This window comes from Mesoplodon mirus (assembly GCF_964341445.2).
Source record: "Mesoplodon mirus genome assembly, chromosome: 19".
NCBI classification, from domain to species: Eukaryota; Metazoa; Chordata; class Mammalia; order Artiodactyla; family Ziphiidae; genus Mesoplodon; species Mesoplodon mirus.
This window is the reverse complement of record NC_138995.1, coordinates 17,175,483-17,199,496: the sequence shown is the minus strand read 5'-3', so window position 1 is coordinate 17,199,496 and position 24,014 is coordinate 17,175,483.

Genomic DNA, 24,014 nt, shown 5'->3' with positions numbered 1-24,014 from the left:
AACTAAAATAGGGGTGAAAATGTAGTAAACAAAAATGACAGAAACATCTCGTAATGTAGGTAACATGAGGGAAGTTTTAAAGTGTCGTTGGAAAATGAAGAAAAAATTTCTGAGATGCCAAGAATTTATAGATATAAATTTGAAATGAAAATATATTTTAAACTAAATATGTTGTCAAGTGGAGACTGTTTAGAGGACAGTAGGACAAAATAAAAACTCAATGAAGTGTACGCTCTTACAGTACATTGTAATTGATAGTCAACCATCATCTCCATGATGGTTTTCATGCATTTCAAATACTTATCTGTTCTTAAAGAGCACATGCATTCAATTGAAGTGCTCTTGATATAAACATTGTGGGCACATATAGGCGTCTTGATCTTAAGGGTAATCAGCTGTAATTAAGACTCTTCCCAGATGAAGATAGGGAGCCCAGAGAAAAGTGGCTTCTCCAAGGTCACACAGCTCGTTCATGATAGAAGAGTCAGGACTAGAGCCCTTGGAACTCTAATGTATTTCCACTACTGAGTTCTCCGCTGTGGGTGATTTCAGGAGCCCTTGAGAAGGTCAGCTACCTCCTAATCTGGCTAATTGACTCTCCAATTTCTGTAGTCAGATTCATACCTCTTCGTTGTTTTCAATGCTTGGTGTAGTGTGAGTAGCTCAGGCTTTCAGTCAGGTAGCTTTGGGTTCAAAATGTACTGCTGCCACACTCTGCAACTCCAGTGGATACCATTACAAGGTAGCTTATATGCACAGGGCCTAAATAAACACGGGGCACAGAAAGAGTCAGTCTTGCACACACCTTAATTCTTCAGGAGTAGTATCAGATGCAGTTTTTGATTTTGACAGCTGATTAAATAAAATTTTTCCATAGTGAGGATCATGTGTGAAGAGCTATTCTGTTCAGGGACACGTATGTGCCTGTCCCACGTATGCTTTAATTAAGTCTCATAAATACACATAACAAAAATCACGTTAATTCAGACTCCACTATTTTGGAGTTTCTGGTAATGGTGATGAGAGCTAGAGCGGTGTCTCCCATCTTCTCTCTCTGTCACTCTACTTTGGGAGGTCCCGGCCTTACACTCCTCCTCCTATTCAAGATCCTGGTTGGAGGCCTGGTTACCTCTGTTAACATGGTGATCAGCTAATGAAGCTTAAAAAGGTTACTGAAGGAGAAGAGGTTATAGGTATGGCCTCTGTCATCACCCCTAGGGCAAGAATGAGGAAAGGCTACTCCTTTACACAAGAGGAGCATCCCATTCCAGTTCTGCTCCCCATTTGTGAGGTTGGTGAGAACTTGCTGAGACTCTTCTAGAACCTCTTTTATTGCCCCTCAGTTTACAGAACTGCTGTGATCTGAATCTGGGTCCTGGAGACTGGGGATAAGTGGGATAGATTGGATTTGGATTTTACTTTTGGAATATTTATGGCCTACTGAGCAAATTATTAGCACCATAAAATTGCAAGTCTCTTCCAAATTAAGACAATGAATTGTTTTCAGACAGTTTTAGAAGAATCATTTACATATGGACAAGATACTCAGGGTGTGACACAAGCTTGTATTATTTAAGTGAGGACTTGTATTACTTAAGTTAGTAGTCTAATTTAGTGGGTGTCTGTAGTTGATTGTTGTAACAGTCCCCCAGTGAATCACACCTTTCTGCTCCACACCTGCTTTGTTAGTGTGATGTTGTTGTTCTTGCCATCAAGAAATGGAGTCCCTTTCTCTACTCCCTTGAATCTGGGCTGGCTTTGTGACCTGCTTTGACAGATAGGATGTGATGGAACTGATATTTTAGACTTCTAAGCCCAAGTCTCATAACTTCTGTTTCCATAGAGGGGGAGCATAGCTGTTAGGTAAATAATTCCAGACTATCCTGCTGGAGATAGAGTCCCCGTGGAGCAGCTCCAGCTGAGCACCAAGGCCACAGTCAGTGAGTCAGACAGTCTTTTTTTTTTTTTTTTTAATAGATTGTTATTGGACTATAATGGCTTCACAATACTGTGTTAGTTTTTGTTGTACAACAAAGCGAATTAGCCATACGCATACACATGTCCCCATATCCCCTCCCTCTTAAGCCTCCCCCCCATCCTCCCTATCCCACCTCTCTAGGTGGTCACAAGGCACTGAGCCAATCTCCCTGTGCTATGCTGCTGCTTCCCACCAGCCAACTATTTTACATTCGGTAGTGTATGTATGTCGATGCTACTCTCACTTCGCCCCAGCTTCCCCCTCCCACCCCATGTCCTCAAGTCCATTCTCTATGTCTACCTCTTTATTCCTGCCCTGCAACTAGGTTCATCAGTGCCATTCTTTTTTTTTTTTAGATTCAGTCCTAGCCAAGTCACTGCTCTGCCGAGTCCTACCCAAATTCTTGACCCACAAATTTGTGAGCAAATAAAATCGTTGTTCTTTTAAGCCAGTAAACTTTGGAGTGGTTAGTATGCAGCAATGATGATTAATTACAATTGAGCTGAGAATCAAAATCATCATGGGAGCCTTTATAAAAAGCAGATTCCGGGCTTCCCTGGTGGCGCAGTGGTTGAGAGTCCACCTGCCGATGCAGGGGACACGGGTTCGTGCCCCGGTCTGGGAAGATCCCACATGCCGCGGAGCGGCTGGGCCCGTGAGCCATGGCCGTTGAGCCTGCGCGTCCGGAGCCTGTGCTCTGCAACGGGAGAGGCCACAACAGTGAGAGGCCCACATACCGCAAAAAAAAAAAAAAAAAAGCAGATTCCTAGGTCCCATCTCCAGAGATTCTGATTTAGAAGGTCTAGTGGGGAGAGGGTTATCCCAAACCTCTGTAATTCTTCCATGCAACTTTAATTTGGAAAAATTTCAAATCAATAGAGAAGTTGAAAAAATAGCACAGAAAGCACCCAACTACTCCTAGATCTAACGATTATTAATATTTTACCACATTTGTTTTATCTATCAATCTGTCCTTTTCATATATCTTTTTTTCTAAAATCGTTTGAAAGTAGTTGCAAATGTCATTTATTTCATCCCTAAATACTTCAGCATTTATTGCCTAGGAAAAGAACACTTTATTGCATGACTGCATTATCATTCTCACATCTAAGAAAATTAACATTGATTCAATAAAATCATTTAATATAGTCTATATTCAAATTTCTTAAATTTGGAAATATCCTTTATAGATAAAAAAAACAAAATCAGAGAAACGCCGCTTCTTATATTCTGGATCAAATCTCCTTTTGCCTTCTTAAAGCTTCACTTCTGTGCATCATCAATTTCTGCCTCTCTACAGGATTGTTACTCTCAGCAAATGAACACATGCTCTGCCATCTCCTTTCCCATAACTTCTTATCTCCTCACTCCCCAACTTGGCTAAGGCCTCATCTCTATGTTGCCTTTTACAACAAAATTTAAATCATAAAAGTTGCTGACAGTAGCTGATTGTGCTTCCTTACATCTCATTATCTTCTCAAAACAGTCATAGGTGTTCTGTCGTCTCAACTTCACAGAAACTCTTTTTAAGGTCACCAAAAATCTTACATGATTTTCAATCCAATGGTTACTTCTGTGTCCTCATATTTCTTGACCTTTCAAATTTTTTTTTCCCATAGTGAACCACTCCCTCCTCCTTGAAACATTGTCCCTTTGGCTTTAGTGACATCACACTGTCCTGGTTTCCTTCCTGTCTTGGTGGCTGCAGCTTCATGGTCTCTTTTGCTGACCTTGGTAACCTTTTCTGCCTGACCTCTAGTGTGGGAGATCCTCAGGGATCTCTCATCTATTGACAGTCCCTCCCACTACCACCCCTGCCCCAAGCCCTGTCATCTCACTCAGCCCTAGAACTTTGCATCTATATACTGAGAGATTCCCAAATTCATATCCAGCCCTGACCTCTTTTCTCAGTTGATCTCATATAACCAGCTGCCTACTTGATAACTCTACTTTGATGTCTAAGAGGTGTCTCAAACCTAACATGCTCCAAACTATTTTTGATTCCCCTCCCCTGCCTTGCTTCTGCCCCAAGTCTTGCCTATCCCAGTTGCTTTATTTACCCAATCCCTCAAGCAAAGCCCAGGAATAAACTTGATCTGTTTTCCTTACCCTGCACAGCTAACCCATTCACAAAACCTTCCAACTCCACCCCTAAAAGGGACCCTGGGAATGCTCAACTTTTCTCATCTGCTCCAAGTCACCATTATTTCCAGTCTGGATCACTGCAAGAGCCTTCGAGCTAGCCTCTCTGATTCCTTTTTTACTCCCTGATCTATTTCCCCAATGATCTGTTGTCACTCCTGCTTAAAACCTGCAAAATTTCTTCTGTTACACTAAAACAAAATTCTTACCCAGCCTATAAGTCTTATGTAATCTGACCCTGCTTGCCTGCATCTGCAATTTCATCTTACTCACCATGACAAAGCTGTCTTGGCCTTCTCTACGTTCCTTGAAACTGCTCTATTTTCTTCACAGTGCTTATGTATTCTTATAGGACTTATTTGTTGTAGTTCTCCATTTGTCATCTCTAAGTTTAGGGGTTTGGATTCTTAAATGGTCACTGTTATGTCTCCAGTGTTTAGAACAATGTCTGGCACCTATTAGGTAGTAAATAACTGTTGAAATGATGAACGAATTGGTGAATGATACCAGTATTAGAAATCTGGCATTCATCCTACGCTTCTTTCACGCTCTGGCTTTCTACTTCTAATCAATAGCCAAGTCCTGCAGATTTTGTACTCATGATTTTTCCAAAATCTGTCCCCTTTTCTCCAACTCTACTACTACTGCCTTGGTTTATTTCATCAGTGCCTCGGTGGTTTCTAAGCCTCTGGTCAAGGACTGACTCCTGCATACAACTTTTTCTCTTCCTACAGGAGAAACCAATCAACTACTCTATGTGCTACCATGATATCCCTAATTCTGCCATAGGACCTCAGAGGGTTTGTCACACTTACCTTTTACTGTGTTCATCTCCTTTTACTATATTGTAATCCCTCTGGAGGCAGGGACCACATCTTTCTGGTTTTTCACTCCTAGCACAGTGCCTGGCATATAGTAGGTAGCCACTAAATGTTTGATAGAAAATGAGTGAATGCAAATGAATGAGGCTGGCCAAGTGGGGCCATTTAAAAACAGCTACAATAAAACACCTAAAATTTAGATGTAAAGATAATGATGTTTAACTTGTGAACTTAAAATTTTAAAATCAAGTTCACCTATTATAATTAAGCCTTATTAATGAGTAATGATTGATAAACTTGCTTTTGAGAGTACCAAGCTCTACATTCCAATATCTTCAGTTCTAGCTCTTAATGTTTTTTTGAGATAATTTTATATGTGAAAATAAAAAAGCAGTCATCCCCATATTTTTCTTAGAGATATAAAAATAACTTAGGGTAAAGAACCCCATGATATATACAAGTTTGAGAAAACCTTTCTTTTTTTCCCCTTCGTATCTTTTGGTGTCTTTTAAATATGCTTCATATATCTAAAATAATTTAGGAAAACTATGAATAAAATTATTCACACTTCCTAGGACCCTAATCTAACCTTGGGTGATTTGACTTTTCATTCTTATTTTTGCTACAGTACTCCATGTGCATCTTTTGTGTTTCTAAATATTGAAATCAGAATATGTAAGTCCATATTGGTTACTGGGAACCTGTAACTTTGTAGTATTTCCAGACAATGAATATACAGTATATTTTGCATGTAATTTTTATCTCCTTCCATCAAGTGTAACAATATGTTGAATTTGCCGTGGGCCTTTAAAGCTTCGATGTTGTGAAGAGCTCTGCATGAAATTTTAAAGAGACTGGACCTTTCATCTGCACAGCAGCAGGGCACCTCGCTATAGGGACAAGAAAGGGAGAGAGAGAGAGAGAGAACATTTCTGAAGCAATAGCAAAAAATAACAGCAGAAGCAATTATTTCATCAAAGATTGACTTTTTTATTCCATATATATATATATTTATATATATATATATATATTTTTTTTCCTTCAGATTTCTTAGCTGGAGATTATCTGCCTTATTGCCTTCATCTCCTGGTATATGTTTAATTTGCAGGTTTCACATGGTCAAAATGGGCATAAATTCATAAATGAACAATGTTTATTTTAGGAGGTGGTGTTATTGATAATGGTATTTAAATATATTTTCAGGAGATATGCAAGTTGGGAATGATGCAAAGAACTACATTTGGCATTTCCTAAGGTTCTTAGTCTGTTTATCTGCTTGGGGATGTGAGTGATAAAGATATGTTTTTTTCCTGACTTTGTTTTTTCTTTTTCTCCCATAAACATTAGCACAGACTTTGACTGCCCTGGGAGGGTAAGAGAATTTTCTCCATCTCTGTGGCTAATATTGGCATACTTTTATTTGGGTTGGGGCTGGGCACCCCTGGCTGTGGAGTGAATTAATACTAGTTCTTGCAGCATGGACATTATTTTACTGGCAGTGAGGATAACCAAATATGGGCCACCATTTTCTTTTACTGTGACCCTGAGATTGCATCAAAATGAAATGCCTGGGCTTCCCTATGTGCAGGATCTGAACTTCTCACTCAAATGAAGCTTGGTAGTCCTCCAGAGAGCTTTCTGCATTTTTGGAGTTGGAAGAATCATGTTTCATTCTGGGTATTAAATTTGGTAGTATTTTCCTTTCCTGTTCTGCTATTTAGTCTTGAATGACTTGCTCTAACTTCTCTGTTTCCATTTTCTTTATCTTCTCTAGGCTGTTGAGGGGATTAATAAAATACTTGAGCTTTGAGGTCTTTGGAGGAGGCCCTCTCTCCCCATATTACATATATATATATATATATATATATATATATATATATATATATATATATATATATATATTAAACAAACTGACTACAAACTTAGTGGCTTAAAATACATTTATTCTTTTTTGATTCTGGAAGTCAAAAGTCTGAAATGAGTCTCATGGAGCTAAAGGTGTTCATGGAGCTGTGTTCCCTCTGGAGGCTCCAGGGGGAGAATTTGTTTCCTTGTCTTTTCCAGCTTATGGAAAAAGACTACATTCCTTGCCTCATGGCCCCGTCTTCCATCTTCAAAGTGCATCACTCCAACCTCAGCTTCTATCATCCTATTTCCTTCTCTAGACCCTTAACTTAATCACATATGCAAAGTTCCCATTAGCATGTAAGGTGACATATTCACAGGTTCTAGGAATTAAGGCATGGACATCTTTGTCAGGGGGAGTTGTTATCCAGCCTACCACCCCTTCATTGAACTACTTAAAAGTTTTGTAATCCTTATCCTGTTTCTTTCAATTCGTGGGTGCACACTTTATCCCATTATCAACTGGCGATGATTGTGAACTTCTTAAATGCACAGAGAAGTTTTGTTGATGTCCTCTCCAAAGTAGCTCCTAAGAGTCAAGCAGTGATAAGCTTCAGAGGAGTAAACTTCTTTCTGGGATGACTCCCTAAGTATTGGAAGCTGTTTTCTCTGTATCTTCAAGAGGCTTGTGGACTCTGCCCTTTGCTGTGCACCTGAAACTATCACAACATTCTTAATTGGCTATACTCCAACATAAAATGAAAAGTTAAAAAAACAAAAGAACAAGAGGCTTGTGGAACCTGAGGAATGTTAGTGTCCACTGCTTTAGGTTTAGCATGATGCCTGGAGGTACAAATGTTGGAATCCCAACTATTCTAAGCTTCCTCAGTGGGAGGCTATACTTCTCTTCTTCCTCTCATATTTGTTATAAGCCTCTCTTCACTTTTCGGTCAATACCCATTCTGACCCGCTGCTTATACTTTTAGGAAGATCTCTCCCTTCTCTGCCAGTCTTATTCATCTAAACTTCACTCTCTCTGTTCACATAGTCCTTGGTGTGTACTTTTATTATAACTCCCATCTCTTAGGATTAATAAGTCTGTGTCTCCTAAATAATGGACTTGCTTGAGGGCAGGAATCCCACCTTATTTACCTTCTTGTTTCCTCCACTGAAATGGTGCTTGGCACAGAGTAAGCACTTAGAATGTATTTTTCTGAACAAGTGAATTACTAAACAACTTTCAGTGGATCCCCATACCCTATAGAGTGAAGCCCAAACCTTAGGAGATCATGAAATCTCTAGTTTCACATCTCTCCTCTTCATGTTCCCTATTCTCTATTGATTTCATGCCCTCCCTGTGTTGTACTGCTTTCTATTCTCCAAACCACTTTACATTTTATCTTCAAGTCTTTGTTCCCAATGTGATAATACGTAAACTAACGATTGAGAAGGCTTGATCTGTGCGAGCCTCAGTACAAACCACTTTACAGGTATTTAATCCTTACAGTACTCCTATGTAGTTTACATTTCACACATAAAAATCCTGAGGCTTGTAGAGGTTACAGAACCTCCCCTAGACCACATAGCTAGTAAGGAGTAGCTTTGGGGTTTAAACTCAACATGTTAGGTCTAGATGTTGATCATAAGATCAACATCTTATATTGATCACTGCAGCTACCTCCTGATATGGGCTTTCATCCTGAAGGGATTGCTTAGCGTTTTCCAGAAAACTGTGCATTCCCTTTATGCCCACCATAGTGCTTGAAAAACCTACATCTATTTAGGATTGAAGTTTGGGGTGAAGGTTTTAATTATGAGGGCTCTTTTATGGCTGTAAATCAGATTTTTAAGAGAGTACTGGGTAGAGCCATTCTGGAGAATGCCTTGGAATTCATTCCCAACCACGTCTCAATCAGCCATAGCCATGAATGCCTGCTAATTAATATCCAAAGAAACAGTAGTCATGACTGAACTGAGCATCAGCCATCCCTTCTACCTCATTGGTGTCCAAGCTTTTTTTGTTTAAAGCAGTGGAACCCATTCTTGAAAAAATCTCATGTAGACCTCCAATATATAAAACAGATAAAAGTGGACATGAATTTTCTATCAGTGTGTCCTTCCAGATTTTTTTACATAAATCCCTTTCTTAAGTTTAAGGACACTGCACCCTTCCCTGAAACTCTTCTCTTGCACCCCACTTGCCCCAATTCTATATGTGTTAACTCTGGGTCTGTGGGGAGAAGCCAGTTGGCCTAGGTTTATGACAGATTTGTGATATATATATTCTTCAGCCATGCACTGTGTCAATCAATTATATTGTTTGAATTCAAAAAAGGCTTAAAATAGCCAAAAATAGTGGAAATATACCTAAAGGACCATAGAGTTCCAAATAGGAAAAAAGCTCACTTAGGGCCCATGGAGGAGCTATGTATTTTTTAAGAAGTATCCCGGAGTGAAACTGCCTTGGTGAATCCACAGTCCAGGCACTGGCCTTTATCTTGGAAGGTTGAGAAATTTCATTTTGTCCATATACTGTGTGGCCCTGTTGGCCTTTTCCTTGAAACAAATGGATCCTTGGACCAAGGTCCTTGTTGACTCTTTGAACAGGCACTGTTACCATGTGCTTGTCTGAAACCCTTTCTGTGCTTCCATGTGGTCTAGATGTTGATCATAAGATCAACATCTTATATTGATCACTGCAGCTACCTCCTGATATGGGCTTTCATCCTGAAGGGATTGCTTAGCGTTTTCCAGAAAACTGTGCATTCCCTTTATGCCCACCATAGTGCTTGAAAAACCTACATCTATTTAGGATTGAAGTTTGGGGTGAAGGTTTTAATTATGAGGGCTCTTTTATGGCTGTAAATCAGATTTTTAAGAGAGTACTGGGTAGAGCCATTCTGGAGAATGCCTTGGAATTCATTCCATGTGCTTCCATGGCTAAGCTATACTTGTTTTATTTGACCCATTATATCCTTAGCTATATTAACACATACAGCAAGGATATCGTCCAGCATTGCTGACTCAGACTTTATGCTTCTGTGATGGAAGAGAGCATACCATCCATGACAGTTAAGAACTTAGGTGTTGAATTAAACAGGACTGGGTTCAATTCCCTGGTGGTGCAGTGTATAAGCTATGTGATCCTTGCTGATTTCCTTAACCTCTCTAAGCTCATTTTCCCTTCAATAAAGTAAAAACAACCGAGGATTTTTGTCGAAATTGAGATAGGATGTGTGAAAGTCCCTGGTGCTTGGCACAGGAGATTGCTTGGGGATTGGTAACTGCTAGCTTTGTTATTGTTTTAGGTGGCCTCTCATCTCTCTCCTCTAATCCCTTCTGTGCTGATTTTCAAGTTTAACGTTCAGAGGCTCATCTTGTTTTTCTTAATTCCAGATTCCAGGAGGATGCCCCACTGTAGTCCTGAGAGGCCAAACACGGGATCACCAGCACACTTAACTGCTCAGTATCTCCTCTTCTCTGCCATGGGGGAAATCATGCTACAAGGGCACCCAGTGCCAGTTCCTGTTCTCTGTGTGCAGTGCCGACCACTCCACTGCTTTGAACTAGGATGAAAGTGGAGATTTCCTCCATGAAGGTGCAGCTCTTTCTCTGGCTCCCTGGTTGAATGCGTTTATGCTCTGCCCCTTTCTGCTGACCAGGTATGTGTAATATAAACAAATTATATGCATATCACATAAATCTATGCTTGTGGGACATTCAAATGATACATAAATATGTAAAAACTTACTGTTTTCCTTCACTCTCCCAACTATACTCCCCCTGTTAACTGAGCATGGCTATTATTTTAGTGTATATCATTCTGGCCTTTTTTCTATGCAATTATATACTTATTAAAAAATGGTATTATACTACTGTTTGGCGACCTGCCTTTTTAACTTAACATTTCTTGATCTTTTCATGTCAGCATATACAAATCCATCACATTCTTCTAAAATTTTGCATAGTTTTCCACAGACAGGTGAATCAATATTTACCATGAGAGTATTGATGAATATTTACCTTTCCAGTTTACTATTAAAAACAAGTAAACTGGAATTGTACTACACAATTGTTCTCCTAAAAGCTATGCCACTTTATACTCCTACGAACAGTGTGAAAGAAGGCCCATTTCCATACACAGTCACCAATACTGGATCTTATTTAATCTTTAAAATTTTTAATAATCTGGGTAAAATTCTCATTTAAACATACGTTTTCCTGATTATCTGTGAAGCTAAGCATCTTTGCACAGGTGGTTTTCATTTGTACTTATGAATACTGTCAATTTAAATATTTTTCTCAGTTTTATTTTGGGTTGTCTTTTTTATTGCTTTATAGGAGCTCTTTGTATGCTATTGATTTTTAGGTCTTTGTTGAATATACTATAACTATTTTCTCCTAGTTTCCTTTTTAAAATTGTGCTCTTTGTATCTTTTGCTATATATAGAAATTTTACATTTTATCTAGTTCTGGTTTTCTTATTATGAAATTTGTTATACATCGCACTTGTTAAAGGGTTGTGAAGGCATGAAATCACTCAATCTCCTTTGTGGTGAAACAGGCTAATATTAATTACATGTTATAAATTAGAAAAGCATAGCAGATACAGTTTAAAGATCTTGTAAACTCTAGCTACTTTCAAAACAAGTATTTATTGAACACCTATGTGTTTAGTGTGTTGGATAATAAAAAAATATATAAAACATGGTCTCTACCTTTAGAGAACATTTCTGTGTGAATCATAAATACTTAGCTATACCTTGAGAAAATTATATAGGGCATTATTTATCTAAGTGCTAAATTTTTTTACAGAAAAAAAGTGGTATCAGAATTCAAAAGGAACTAGGTCAACAGAGTATGTATACTAGTACCTGTTAAAAGCTATGGGCATAGTGGAAAATTTGAATTGGGGCTGGAAGCCTAGAAAAGATACAGTTATGAGGTTGTAGGACCTGTATCTGTTATCTATTTCTTCATAACATACCACCCCAAATCTTAGTGGCTGTGAAAGTACCAATTTAGTTTAGCTCATAATATTGCAGGTTGACATTGTTTGTTGGGCTCAGCTGGGCAGTTCTTCTGATGTGGGCTAAGCTTAGCTAATCTTGGCTGGGCTCGCTTATGCATCTGCAGTCAGCTGGCAGATTGCCTGGGCAGATGGGTTTATGACCCACATGATCACATCTGGGACAGCTGGGATGACTGGGGTCATTTCCCACATTGGCTCCCAACCCCTAACAGGCTAGCCTGGGTTTGTTCCCATGGTGGGCACAGAGTTCCAAGAGTTTGAGGATGGAAGCTGCAAGGTCTCTTGAGGCCTAGGCTCAGGATTGGTGTAGTGCCATTTTTGTGTATTCTATTGGTCAAAGCTACAAGACCAACCAAGATTCAAGGGGTGGGAAAATATTCTCTACCTCTTGATGGGAGGTGCTGAAATTGTGTGGCTGTTTTTGTGGTCTACTCCAGAACTCCAATTCAGACTCATGTTGGCTGAGTGATTTAATCCTTACAGTTAAGTGTGATGACCATGCTTAAAAACTATCTTTGACAAGGCCCAGTAGAAATATAAATAGCAGTAGAGTGGAAGTCTGAATACAAATGGCTTTTTTTCCTTGGCCAAATGTGTATTGACTTTTTAGGGAACCGTTCTTTCATCTTGTTTTAAACAGGACAATTAGGAACATGATGTCTGGATTCCTAGACGGGCCAGAATGATGTATGATAATCTTGCCTTCCCACTCCTTGAAACAAAACAAAACAAACAAACAAGAAAACTGAAAGTGTAAAGGAGATGTGGTGTTTAGTTCTGGTAATAAATGCCATGATCATGAATGCAAAGCATTAGAAAAGCTACACATGACAGTTCTCCAACTTAAAGGAGCCAGCTTCAACTCTCGATTTCATTTTTTAAAAAAGTTAATTAATTAATTAATTTTTGGCTACGTTGGGTCTTTGTTGCTGTGTGTGGGCTTTCTCTAGTTGTGGCAAGCGGGGGCTGTGGTGCGCGGGCTTCTCATTGCCGTGGCTTCTCTTATTGCCAAGCATAGGCTCTAGGCGTGCAGGCTTTGGTAGTTGCAGCACGCAGGCTCAGTAGTTGTGGCTCGTTGGCCCTAGAGTGCAGGCTCAGTAGTTGTGGCGCATGGGCTTGCTTGCTCCGTGGCATGTGGGGTCTTCCCGGACCAGGGCTCGAACTTGTGTTTCCTGCATTGGCAGGCAGATTCTTAACTGCTGTGCCACCAGGGAAGCCCCTTATTTCTTCATCTTTATTTTCAACTTAGTTGACTTTGGTTTGCAATTTATGATTTCAGTGATTGGTATAGTTCCTTTTACCTTATTTTGGTCTTGTAGAAACAGTTCTAGAAATTCTGTCAATTCTTGTTTTTACTCTTTGGAGGTAAGGGGAGTTGGCCAGTAAGCCCTTTTTGTAAGCTTCTCTCCCCTCAAGTGATCATGATAGCTTCTCAGTCCAGAGAGTATATGTGAGGTTCAGACGTAGCCAGATAGACCTACTGGTTCATGTCTTTGTTTATAAAGTTATGGTTTCTTGGTCAAACCTTTAACTCAGAATGAAACATGAGTAATGTCAGGGTGTAACATGAAATACTATATGTAAAGATGATGCTTTATAAAAACTCAAGGTTATTTTTTGTTCCCAGTTCTTCCTTATGTAAGGAGCAGAGACACCTTAAGATTTCTACATATTTGTACATAAAAAACCCGATTTCCCTCTGATTCTTGTATATGTACCAAATGATGCTAATTAAAGTGCGCTTTTCAACAGAGAAACAGTGTATCACCGTAGAGCTGTCTGTGAATGCTGGAGCCAGAGTCTTGTTTGAATTAGGAGGATGTCTGCTAAGTTAAGGCGTCCTACAGAGATGTATAAGGTCAGAGCTTCCAGCAGTCCATACTGTCTTTATTGAGAGACATATTTATATCTTCCAGACTAGTAATTAATCACTCAGTGGGGGTGTTTTGGGCAAAGTCGTGCACTCACAGAGAATCTTTTTGTGCTGCCAGGAACCACAAAGCATGGGCACAATTAAAATGCTGATTTAATTTATTATATTGAGGCATGGAACAGGAATGTTTAAATGATGTTGACAGGGCCAGAATTTCAGAACCACCTCTTTAAAAATAGAAAACAAATGCCTACCCCCTTAAATTAAATTATATTAATAACATGTTTCTGTAAGTTGCTTGGAAGCAAAATAAAGCTCTTGACATTAATTAAAATTTGAAGATGTTGTATCATTTGTTGTTAATGTGCAGTCTTTGTTAGGGGAAATAAATTTCAAAGTGATCTATTTATGAAAATTAAATGGAGGAAAATTGCCTATTGAGCAAACATCGTTTAATAAGGCTGCTTTTCTTAGAAATGTGGATTCTTAGGTAACTAAAATGTTTTTATACTCCAATAATGGTTTCTATTTTTGATCCTCTGAAAAATTCTTTGTTACTTGAATTTTGATATTTCCACACAGAATTCCATTGTCAGGGGGCTTATAAACTCTAAAAATCAGGAAGGCTTTCATATACTTTGGGGTATTGGGTAACATGCAGTTACAAAGAGAAGTTCATTTGAAATTGATGTGATTAGGCACTTGGACCTCATCCAAATACCTGGGCAGGACCAGAAGCCAAAGGGTCCCATTGGCAGCGTAAACTAGCTTTCCTCTAATGAATACTGTGTTCTGTGTCTTGAAGCTGTATTTTGCTGGTATCACACAAGCTAGAAAGTGCCATGAGATAATGGATAGTTGTTTGCGCTGCTGTTCCACAGCAAGGGGGAGCTAATAGTCACCTCTGTGTGGACCTCACATGCAGATAGTATTCTGAAAAAATACACATGTCCACTGTTATGGGGGAAAGGTGGTTTCTCACTCTGATTTAGGTTTATTTTCTGGTGGCATTGGTACAGATGCATTTGACTTGGGCTTAAAGTTGATTATAGAATAAAACTCTTAGAAAATGTTAAAATGATGTGTTCTTCAGTGAATGAAATAAACCATAAACTATGCACGTTCCTCATCGCGTTACTGCCATTTGGACTTGATAGTTCAGTTACAGTATGGGAATTAGACAACCCCTGTTGGTCTTGATAATTCTGGTGATAGGAGTGCAAATTGGATGGAAGGAAGGGAGTAGTTGGTCTATGTGAGTTCCCCCACTGGTTAAAATTAAAGCAGTCACAGAGGAGTCAATATTTATTTTGCGACCATTTACATGGTGTGGGTTTTCTTCCGGGAAATGTTCCTGTTTTTGTGGAAGAGCTCTTTGACTTATGTACTAAATAATAATTAGCCATTTTTAACATGTTGTTTTTCTCTCTTCCCTTTACTCGTCCCCCACATCCATTTAGCCACCAACTCCTGTGGCTTCTACTCTTTAACATCTAAATGTTTTGTTCCCTGCCCCCTCCACAGGCTCCCAAACTGCCATCACTGCAAATGTTGATTTGTTTATCTGTCTCTTGTACTAGGCTGTAAACTATTTGAGGGCATGAATCACATCTTATTTGACTTGGGCACAGTGTCTGGCACATAATAGGTGATCTATATGTATCAATATTTGATGTGTCAGTGAAGGCTTTTATATAAATCATTTATTTCAGTCATTCTTAGCTGGGGGTGGGGGATGATTTTGCCCCCCCCCCCCAAAGTGGACTTTTGGCAATGACTGGAGACACTTTTGATTGTTCCTACCAGGGTGTGTGTGTATACTACTGGTATCTGGTGGGTAGAGACCAGACATGTGGCTGAACATCCTACAGTGCACAGAACTGCAACAAGAAACATAAGGCCCAAAATGTCAGTAGTGCCAAGGTTGAGAAACCCTGCTCTAACATAATTTTCAAAGTATCTCTCTCAAGTAGATGGACAGTTTCTTCACTCAAGATATGAGAAAACACACTTGGAGAGATTTAATGACCGTTCCAAGTCCTGTCAGCTTAAGGTAGTGACAGAACCAGGAATTTAACCCTAGGCCCTTGATTCCACATGTTAATAATAACTAAATTCTTTCAATTACTTAGATGATTATTGTGATTTTTGACTTTAATTATCTGGACATTTGCCTTAGATTTTAGCCTTGGAAATCTCTCTATGTTCTACTTGAAAGTAATAATCAGAAATTAAGGCAGAAGATATTCGTGTGCTCCTTTGAAAGGTATCTCTCATGGAGATTCCTTGGGATCTTATATAAAAAATTTTGAATTTCCGGGGGTTACTGAGAGTGGGTTTCTCTAGTGAAGTGATTCAATCCACACATTGATCTTATTAACATAGTTCTGAAAGATTAGTAGTACAGAAATATTTAATATTGTTAAACTTGAGACCTGAAACATTGAGATGGCCATTAGATCTTTTGAGCTAATACCTGATTTAATTTTTCACATAGTACCTATATACATTCTGGGATTACATAGAACACAGATGCTTTAAGCACACGAATCTGTTTAACACCTTAGTTGTAGGTTTTAAATAAAACTAGGGTGTGTTTGTACTTAGACTACTATATATTGTTCAGTTGTTGCCTCCCTAGAAATAGGAGCAAAGATGGAATAGGAAGGATACAAATAAGGGTAACTAAATTGTTCTAAGGGGAAAAAACAGTTGATTTAAATGAGATAGGAGCTCTGGTGTGCAAGGATGTTTCCAGTATACAAGACTTTGAGAGAGAAACAGATATTTAAGACATATTCTCACTCCTCAAGGAGTGTTCAAATAGTAGATGAGATGTATGTACGTATGTATCAAAACTAATAGAACAAGATAGCATGAGGGTCAGATGATGGTAATAGCAGGGAACACAGAAGACAAAGTATTTTGTATTGGTGAGATCTGGGAAGGAATTAGCCTTCTCAGATGCAAAATACACATATTTAATCCAAGTTGGAAAATATAAGTTAAGAACATTGGTTACAAAAAATATTTCATAGTAAGTTATCTCAGATAATAATCATTTTTATATTGTCAAAAGAAAAATAACTCTTTCCTATAATTGCTGTACAATCTTTTTGATTTCCAGATGTTCAAAATGTAAATATCTCTATGAAAGATTTATTTGCTATATAAAATTCTTTTTATACTATCACTTCCTCGTATTTGCAGGTTCTGAATATTTCTGGGTTCTTCAGGGCACAATGCCACATTGTAAGAGAATTATAAGCACTTTCTATGTAATCTTAAAGCCACTTGAAGTGGAATTTAAAGACTATTTAGAAGAACATAAAATATCTTTATTTCCATCCTACCTTTGAAAGTCTACGTTGACATTGCATTTAAACTTGTGGTTCCCTGAAAGTTAGGATGGGTGGCTATTCAAGAACAGCTGAGTCCAAATGGTGAAAAGATTGTCTTAGAGGCAGATTCAGGTATATGTTTTCAAAATTATAAAAAATATCCATGATAAAAAATTATACTTTAGTTCACAGTAGAGAGGAAAGTGAGAATCATTCCAGTGAGAGGCAGAAGTAAAATTGTTAATTGATAGTACTTCTGCTTTACCTTTTACCTTAATTCCAAATTTAGTATAAGATTGAACCATTTTGGCTACCAAAAATGGCAGTTTCAAAGTTAAACCTAACAGTGGCTAAATATGTTGGGAACTGTGGCTAAATATGCTGGAAATGGAGAGTTCCAATTTTTAAATCAGCAGTTGAAGAAACATAGGAATATGTTAACGAAACACATTATGAATACATGAAGAACGTCAATTCATAAAAAAAAAAGTATCCCATCCAAGAATACCAACACTTTGAAGGTTAGATTGATGGCACCAAAAAGTTAAACCATCCATCTGATTCATGACAGAGTACAATGATAATTCATGTAAAAATTATAAAATTGAGGAATCTTAAGTAGGCTATAGAAAAAACAGGTAACTTGGTGATTTCATCCCCCAAATCTTATTTAAAAAATCTTTCAATCCAGCTTGTTTAAAGTTCTGCATTTAGCAGGAATGTTTGAACATATTACTCAAAAAAGAAAAATTAAAGACCTTGAGGTGAAGTTATTTTACACTGAGATATTATACAAATATGTTTTTTAGGTCATGGAACATGGCAGCTGAAAGGATTCATTTTAAATTTCAGTCAAACATGTCTAAATTGTAAACAGTAAAAACTGTGGTTTCCAGATCACTTGAACTCTTATTTGGCTGAATAGAGGAACACGCTATCTCCTTTTAAGTAGGGCTGGTGTCAGGTAGAACAGTAGCCAAGTGTTCTCTATTTGGTTCTAGGCTCTCCTTTTTATGTTGTTTAGTGTCCACTTCTGTTAATACCTACTTTCAGAAAAAGATCTGAAACTCATTTACAGCAGAGTAAAATGTCTGAGGTTCATTTTGTGACCACTTTCTGAAAAAGATGGAGAGGTGACTAGAAGCCATGTCATAATTTCCTGAAATTCGAAGCTCCTCTGAGTGCCTGGTATAAGGAAAGGAAGGAAGATGGGAGGGGGTGGGGATGAAACTTAAAAGGCTGCCGTGAGATAATGCATATTGAGTGTAGCACAGAACATGCTACCTAACATAATGTAATAAGCATTAATAATGAATGCTATAATTATTATAATGGAGAGGGTTTCAGTTTATGGCTCCAGAAATGAGATGAGTGGTAGATCCCAGTGAGGTAGATTCTAGTTCAATGGAAGGAAAAAAATAATTGAATAGAGCTTTCCAAAAATGAAATGAGCCAACCCCAAAGAAGACTTTCTAATGATTGGAGCAGATCTGTCATTCCCAAATCTGGTCACACATCAGAAAACCTGGGGGAGAGGCTTGTTAAAGGTACCCCATCCCAGGCAATCTCCGATCTACCTTCTTCTCCTGCTCGCAACCAGGGCACCACTATTGTGATTATTTTCCACTATAGATTAGTTTTGCCTATTCTGGATCCTCTTTTAAATGGAATCATCCAGAATGTGCCTTTTGTGTGAGGATTCTTGCACTTAACATTTTTTGAGATATGTCCACATGTTTTATATATCATTTATTTTATTGCTGAGAAATAACTAAATATTTTTTACTGTCTACAGTGTGCTAGGCAAAGTATTGATGTTTTGGACTTACAGTGGTGAACAAAGCCAGCCTTGATCCTGACTCTGACGGTGCCCACAATTTAAAGGTGAAGACCTTTAAGTTCCTTCCAAACCTTGGACGTGTGATATTATATCCTGTGAAGCTTTTGGTGCACTTCTGTTCACACAGCTCAAGGTGTCTAAACTTCAGTGCTTTAGTTTTTCCAATCTCCTCTTCCCTGTCTCAGTTACAGAGGGAACTAAAACAAAGAGTCAATAAAATAAATTAGCTCACCAATGAATATTCACATCTATATATCTGTCTATTTTTATCGACAGCTTCAATATGCCCAAAGGAAAGCAGAGGCCCACAGACTTAATACTTCTCTATGGAGAAGAAAAATAGGCAGTATTTGACCAAGTTTCTCTTATCAAGAGAAAGTAGAGTTGGGATAATTATTGAGGGTTCCCAGACCTAAAAAGAATTATAAATTGATCTAAAAGTAGTTTAGAACTAAATGGTCCAGATAATCATCCTTGTTTTCAGAGACTCATCCTTTAAGCTTTTCCAATGAGAGGTTTTAGATTCTGAAAATACTAGTAGATTGAAGAAGAAAGTGATAATGGGCTATGAATTTAGGTTTTGCATGGATGTTGTTGAAATAGTGGAAATCAAGGGCTGTGTGGAGATGGCGTCCAGGGCAGTGCCTATGTATGAGGCAGGATGTGCCTTCCCCAGGCTCATCCATGTGACCGCATTGCTGGGTCAAGGACCCTGGGACCAAGCAATGAGTAGAAGGATGAAGATACACATTGAAACCAAGGGGTGAGGTTGATGCATAAGTAACAAGTAAACTGAGAGGTGAGATGAGGTTCAAGGTATATATCAGATTGGGCCATTGTGGAAGATATTTGAGGTGGAGATACAGTTGATCCTTATTATTCATGGATTATGTATTTGAGAACTTGCCTACTTGTTAAAATTTATTTGTAACCCCAAGATCAATACAGTGCATTTGCAGTCATTTGTGGACATGCACAGATTGATGAAAAATGTGAGTCACCCTACATGCATGTTCCTAGCTGAGGTCAAAGAAGCTGATCATCTTCTGTCTACTATAAACAAGTTGCTAATGTTTTTTGGTGGCCTATTGAGTGCCACATTTCCCACATTTTTGCTTTTTGTTGACTTTGCTTTTATAAAATGTCCCCCAAGTGTAATGTTGCTGTGCTGTCTAGTGTTCCTAAGCATGAGAAGGCTGTGATATGCCCTACAGAGAGAATACATGTTAGATAAGCTTTGTCAGGTATGAGTTAATAGTGCTGTTGGACATGAGTTCAGTGTTAGTGACTTGACAATATATATCAAATAAGGTGTCTTTAAACATAAAACAAGGTTATGTATTGATTGGTTGATGAAAATGTCGTGACTAGAAGCTCACAAGAACCCAACTCTATATTTCCCCTAGGGCTAGTGGTTTAGCATTTGCTAATTTAGTGTTTGCAGCAACTTTATAGAATATAATTATCACAAATAATAAGAATCAACTGTGGTACCTTGGGTGGGTCAGAGAAATAGATTGGACACTTTAGTGTTTCTCATCTTTTAAGCTCAGGTTCTTGGAGTTTTCTTAGGAACACTTGTTTTTAAGAGCATACTGGCAAATCCTAGTCTTCAGAGTGGTACAAGTTTTTGTGAAATAATCTACTTTTATGGGAAGTTTGCAGGCTGAATATTCCATTTATTTAGACATGCTGCTAAACTATTAATTTTGGAATTATATTCTTTGATTTAATAGATAATTTGTGAAAATTTGCTGCATTTCCCTTAAATATAATTCTAGTAAAAGAATGACTTATATATGTGGTATTATCACCTTTTTACTTGGGCTTTATGTAAGATTTGTTTGTTTTCAGAACTTTTAAGATAACTCTTTTCCAGAGTCTGACTCCTGGGGCTGGAATTAGAACCTGGTATGTAGCTTATGAGGAAGGTTCTAGAAAGCCTGTGTGAACAAATAAGTGCTTGGAAGAAAATAGGCCATGGACTGGGGAATAAAGTGATGGTGGAGGAATCAGAGATAAAGAAGTAGATCAGGGAACCTCAAATCCGACCATGGGCTGGGACAGATGTGAGGCCAGAAAGGTGACACTGAGGCCAGCAGGGTTACAAGCAGCTGAGAGGATGGATGAAGGTCAGGGTAAAGTTCAACAGAGGACTCAACATCTGCATACTTGAGGGTCACTCTTCTTGGGCCTGTGACCTAAAATTAAAAGGGCAGAGCTGGACCTTCCTAGGTATTTTAATCATATTTAACATTAGTAACCAAGCAATTTACTATGTATCTGTTGTGTACAGACTATAAAACAGACATTACAGATATTGTTTTGAAGAATCAGTGATCTGTGGAGGAAAAACAAAGTACACATAAGAAATTGTGGGTAATAAGGCAATACATTGGTGAATATAATATTATCTAAAATTCAATATGTAGGTGTTGGGGAGAGGAAATATCCAAGAGTGAAGAGGATCCATGACCTCATTTTGGTAAATGTGGGGCCACCCCACAAATGTGTATCTCGTCTCTTATTTCAGAAAAGTAAAAGGTAGAGAATGTAAGATAAGAAGTTTCATAAAAGTAATTTAAAAATACTTTTATGTTTTAAGACTGTCTTGTGAGAAAAGCTCACTGATAAAGTGCAAAAAAAATATGCAAAAGCATATGCTCTGAAGTCTTACTGAATATCAAGTACTTAATTAATACCCATGCTTTGTCCAGTACTATGCAAAGGGATAAAGCTAATATTAAAATAAAAGGATAAGAGTAGGCCTCTTTCCTTAACTTCTATAGTCAGATCAGAGAAAATTCCGAGGAAATATCAAACACACTCAATAAGATACCAAGATGAGTGTCACAATTTATTTTTATGATATTAAATTATATAAGCGATGGTACTTTAGATTTTCACTCAGCTTTCTTCCTCTAAATGTAATGTTCCTTTTTTCTCCATCTGTCTTCAGTATTTTTTCAGCAGTGTGACTAGGTTGTGTCTAAGTGGTTTTTTTTGGTAGTTTGTTTTTCCTTTTTCAAAAAAAGATCCTGCTTGAGGTTCTGTGGGATTCTTGGATCTGTGGTTTGTTGGTTTTCATTAATTTTGAAAAATTCTCTCTTCAAACATTTTTCTCTCTTTTCATTCTCAGACTTCAGTTACATATATATTAGGCCATTTGATATTATCCTACAGCTCTGTTTTTTTCTATTTTTAAACTTATTTTCATTCTTTTGTGTGTGTTTGTGTTTCAGTTTAGATACTTTCTACTAATCCATCTTTAGATTCATTGTGTCCCATCTGCTAATGAGTCCATCAAAGGAATTCTTCATTTTTAATACTATGTTTTTTTACTTACAGCATTTCCATTTGAGTCTTTTTTGTAGTTTGTATCTCTGCTGACATTTCCTGTGTTCATATATGTTGTTCATCTTTTCCTCTAGATCCTTTAGTATTCTGATCATACTTATTTTAGAGTCCCTATTTGATAGTTCCAACGTCTAAATCACCTCTGTGTTTGCTCTTGTTAGTTGGTTGATTATTTCACAGTGACTTGCCTTATCTTGCTTCTTTTGTATATCTTTTTACTTTTTGTTGAATTCTGGACATAATGTGTAGAAGAATTGAAGAGACTGAGTTAAATAGTATTTTTGCCTGGTAATGGGCATGCCTTCTCTTCTTTCATGCCAATAGTGTGGAGGTTGAATCAATCTATTCAGGAGTTGAGCTAGATTTGGGCTTTGTTGTTGCTGTGGTTATCTTCAGTTCATCACAGGCCTCGGATTACCCCAATGGTGGCTGCTGTTACCTTGTGCTTAGAGTGGGACCTGTGGGTGCTAGAAGGTTTTTCTCAGTGTTCCCATTCTACCCTGTCTCCTGAGCCACAGAGGAATATCACTTCATGTTGCATGAATTGGTATTGGGCTCTTGGTGGGCACAGGGAGTTCTCTATTGCGTTGTTCCAGCCTCAGTCTTAGGCAGCTCCTGTGTGCCTGGGCTTTGGGGTTAAGGTTTTCTCAGCATTACTTCCTCTCCTCCCCATGGCAGCCAAATTCTGCCTTGTGTCTCTGGTTGGTCTTTTTTTTTTTTTTTTTTTTTTTTTTTTTTGCGGTATGCGGGCCTCTCACTGTTGTGGCCTCTCCCGTTGCGGAGCACAGGCTCCGGATGCGCAGGCCCAGCGGCCATGGCTCACGGGCCCAGCCGCTCCGCGGCATATGGGATCCTCCCAGACCGGGGCACGAACCCGTATCCCCTGCATCGGCAGGCGGACTCTCAACCACTGCGCCACCAGGGAGGCCCCTCTGGTTGGTCTTTGGTAGGAGAGAATTTCTTGTGTCTCACCTAGCTGAAGCTGACCTCTGCTTGGCATCAGTGCAGAATCCTGGGCCCAGGAAGATTTCCTGCCTCACTCCAGAGATGAAGGGTTTCTGCTTCTGTCCCTTCCTCATAAGCAAGGGAACTTTGCCTGAACCATGGGGGCAACAGGTTGTCCCTCCTTTAATCTGTGTGCATATGTATTATGCTAATTAAAACAAAATTTTGGGATCCACTAGAAAGCACTAAATGCTCAGAGGAGAAACATAACCATCCTTTGCTTCTTTGCAACAGTAAGATAATTGAAGTAGTTAGAACGATATTAATTGTGTTAACCTTGAACTTCCCTGAAACTGTTTCTGAATCCCAAGTCCTATTACCTTTGAATTCTAATCAGCCCCCATCTCTCCTCCCTCTTCCCTCCTCCCTCCTTCAGAGGAATCAAATGGGAGGATTGAGGTTGACTGTCTCCTGTTGAAAGTTGGGCAAAGGCTCTAGAAGCTGGGTGAGCAATGTAGGGCTGGAGGGAGGCTATAGCAACAACTATAATAGCACCTGTGTGTGTGGGAAGGGACCATATAGAAGTGAAGAACAAACAAGAGAGAAAGAGAAGGTTTAAAAAATTTTTTGTAATGTTATTTATTTTTACAGTGCCTGTGTTGTTGCAGATCAAAATCAGGCCAGATCTTTATCAGGATCCTTTTTCTAAAGTTTTAAAATTTAAATTATAAATACTTTTTACTTTTATAATCAGCCCTAAAGGTAAAATAAATAGGTATGTAAGGCCACAGTGGGAAAAATGTATATTGGAAAGTTCAAACAGATTTCTGAACCTGTATA